Source organism: Oryx dammah, unplaced genomic scaffold, assembly GCF_014754425.2.
Source record: "Oryx dammah isolate SB20612 unplaced genomic scaffold, SCBI_Odam_1.1 HiC_scaffold_17, whole genome shotgun sequence".
Lineage (NCBI taxonomy): Eukaryota > Metazoa > Chordata > Mammalia > Artiodactyla > Bovidae > Oryx > Oryx dammah.
Window position 1 is genome coordinate 72913576 of NW_024070201.1, and position 3964 is coordinate 72917539.

Below are 3964 nucleotides of genomic sequence, written 5' to 3' on the forward strand. Positions count from 1 at the left end.
CGGAGGGGCGGAGGGGCGGAGGGGCGGAGGGGCGGAGGGGCGGAGGGGCGGGTAGGGAGGGCGGCCCGAGGACGTCAGAGCGGGAGGCTGGACCCGGAGCTGGCTGGCGCGGCACCGCGTCAGCCCAGCACGTGACCCGACCCCCCACCCCGGCCCAAGGCGGATCCGCTCAGGTGGAAGGAACCTGAGCGCATCGTCCTCTCGTCTCGAGTCACCCTTAACGCTTTACGCAGGACACTTGGGTTCAAGAAGAACAGGAGCTCGCCAAGGTCACACTGTGCGTTAGGTTAGTCGGCACACCAGGACTCAAACCCTGGCCTGCGGCTCTGTCTGGATAGGGGGTCGTTTTACCAGACTACTAACTGGTGCAGAGAGCCCTCTCCTTGGGAAAGACCCTGATGCTGCTGGGAAAGATTGAAGGCAAAAGGAGAAGGGGGCAGCAACGGATGACACGGTGAGATGGCATCATCAACTCAATGGACATGAATTTGAGCAAAGTCTGGGAGATGGGGAAGGACAGGGAAGCCTGGTATGCTGCAGTCCATGGGTTTGCAGAGTCTTGATACGACTTAAGGGCTGAACAAAAAAGCTTTGTTCACCCTCTGACCAAGGAGGCTGGAAAATCGAGGCTTGCAAGAGCTTTTTCAAACACAAAAAGCTGGAGATTTCCCATCTGCTGAAGTTGCCATGTGTTTACTACCAGGGGGAGGGCCTGGTGACCAGGGAGAGGGCCTTGATGCCGTGTCTGGGGTTGAGACTATACCTATACTGTCCTGGAGAGGATGATTGCAATGATTCTTTTCACATCTGTCCGCACTTCCTTAGCCATGAGACTGGCATGTATTCTCATCTCCATTTACAGATGAGGAAGCCTAGACTCAGAGGGGATGTGGGGCAGGTTGAAAAATCCAAACTCAAGTTTGCAGGATTCAAGTCCACATACCACCCTAAAGGAAAGGACTTACCTTAGAAGGATAAACAGTATCAAATGCAGCAGCTAGGAGTCCATGCTCTGATCCAGAGAAAGAAATTTAGTGTGCTTAGAGTGAGGGAAAATTAGAATTCCAGGCATGAGGAGGGTTGTCTCAGATCACAAACAGGGCTTTCCAGTGATTTTCATTATGTGGAATGTTTCATTTAATTCAGCGAGCATTTGCTGTGAGTCGGTGGTGATTTCGTTCCAAAATTTCGTTCCAAACAGGGTTCTAAACTTCCCATGAGGCTGATGACTCCCAAATCTATGATTATTCTAGCCAGACCTTTTCAGTCGAGATGCAGACGTGACCAATATTTGATACCTCCCAGTGTTTGTTATCCACTTCTGCATAATAAACCCATAACTTAGGATATTAGAGGGCTTCCCAGGTGCCTCAGTGGGTAAAGAATCTGCCTGCAATGCAGGAGACGTGGGAGACATAAGTTCAATCTCTGGGTTGGGAAGATCCCCTGGAGAAGGAACCCACTCCACTATTCTTGCTTGGAGAATCCCATGATTCTCGTGAGCTACAGTTCATGGGGTCGCAAACAGTCGGACATGACTGAAGCAACTCAGCGTGTAGTGGGTTAGAGCAATTCTTTTGTGACTTCTCATGTGGTTTGTGTATCCACTGGGCTCAGCTGGGCAGTTTTCCTGCTCAACATGGTATCTCCTGGGACAACGGTCAGCTGGGCTGAAACATCCAAGATGGCATACCTCATGGCAAGTGGTTGGTATTGGCTACTGCTCCGGGCACAACTGGGCTGTGTATGGAGCACTTGGGTTCTTCCTTACGTGACTGGAGCTTCTCACAGCATCACAGCCAGCTTCCAAGAGGAAAGAAGCAGAAATTTCCAGTTCTCTTAAGGCCTGGGTTTGTCAGTCCGAGAACATCATTTCTTTGGTCAAAGCAATCATCTCCTTCTAATCCTTTCTCTCAGTTCAGTTCAGTCGCTCAGTCGTGTCCGACTCTTTTCGACCCCATGAATCACAGCACGCCAGGCCACCCTGTCCATCACCGACTCCCGGAGTTCACTCAAACTCATGTGCATTCAGTCGGTGATGCCATCCAACCAACTCATTTCTCTACAGGGCATCAAAAGGGATGTTTCTGAAATGCAGAGCTGATCTTGTCACTCACACACATAAAAGCTTTCACAGTTTCTCCAGTAATAAACCTGATAGATTCCAGTTGAATCCAGAGCCCTTTCTGATGTTATCCCAGCCCTCTACACATTTCCCAACCTTCCCTCGAGCCCCAGACACTCCTGGGGACAATTGAATTCAATTAGCAAGTGAATATCTATAGAGCTTCCACACTGTCACCCATGGGTATGTCCAGCAGGCCCTCAGTAACTGTTGAAAGGGTGAATGGTTCACCATCTCATGTAGGACTTCCAGTGACTTGACAGGAAGCCCATTTGCTAAATGAGCTCCATTTGATTAAATGGACTCTTCTGTAAGTATTTATTTTGTGCCTGCTGTATGCCCAGGCTTATTTTCCTACAGAGCTTCATTTGCTGCCGTCTGTGGAGCTGAAGTGCTTTATTCCCGGGTGATAGACTTAGCATTCTCTCTCATAAGAGCTTCCCTGGGAGGCTTTCTTGGCTCCTGAGCCTGGCAATGCAAAATGTCCTGGGGAAATAAGAGGTTTAATTAATGCTGTCAGTCTGGATTTCCCATGCCTGAGCTGCTCCCCTGGGAGACCCTCAATGCCACCTAACAAGATCTGGGGTGGGGGTGAGGAGAAGGATGAAAAACACTTACTATCAGACATTTTCTGATGGGGATCAGACATCTGTCATGTGGCCCCTTGTTACTATGGTTACTGAGATGTTAGCAGCTGCAGTGACCTTCATTTCTAACAGGAAGAGGGACTCCAGTCCAAGAAGAACAGAGTGCCTTTTGCCTCTTTCACACACAGTGAACCCATGGCAGAGCTCAGCTAGACCTCTGGAGATTTGAGACCCAGTTAAGTCATTAGGGCCCTGGGTCACCTTGGCTACATCTCATCAAAGATGTGACTTTTGCTTCTTGGTTACTGATACCCGGGCAGCAGCTCTAAGAAAAGGCATTAGTGGGATCCTTTGAAAAATGAGATCATCACTATTGAGAAAGGCAGTTGACAGAGTGGAACACTAAGACAGTCTGAGGATGAGGTTTGCAAATAATTGGAATGCTGGGGCCACCAGAATGCCAAGGGCAGACAGAGCAAGATGTTCGGGTTTGGAAGCGGTGGTGGTGGGGCGGGGGGCACTTCTGGAGGGCTGAGGAAATCCCTGAAGATTCCCCAGCCTCTTGATGAAATGCCATTGTTATTTTGATGCATATTTTACTTGTTGGATGTTGAGTTTTGTTAAGTATTCTGAGTAATTGCTTTGAATTTTTAAGATATTAAAATGCTTTTAACTTGGGGGAAGGATTTCAAATATAGGAGGTACTCTTATTTAGCAAACATTTATGATGTCTGCCTATAGTGCTGGGCAGGAGGGAAGAAACTTACAAGCAAAACAACTGAATTTTAGCATCAGAAGGATTTCAGAGATCACTGTGTGGAATTCCTTCATTTTACTAAGAGGAAGCCTGGACGCTGGAGAGAGTGTGGCTGGTTGCAGGGTAGAAGGAGTTAATGGCAGAGCTGGGAAGGTGTTTTCCATCAGGGTAGATTAGGTTTTGCTGCAGTAACAAGTAACTTCAAACCTCTGAGATTAACTCAATAAAAGTATATCTTGCTTCTATCACAGTTCAAGGGAGGCCAGAGAACCTGGATGGGCAGCTCATCTCTAATCAGGAATCTGGGCTTTTTCTGTCTTGAGACTCCTTTGCTTTCAGCCATGGAGACAGAGGAAAGAGAGGGGATTAAGGACCATCTGTGACATTTCCGAGGCCATGGATGAAAATAGTACCTACCTGTCACCCCGCTGATCAGTCAGAATTTGATAGCATGACATCTTATAACATGACAGAGGAGATTGGGAAGTACAGAAA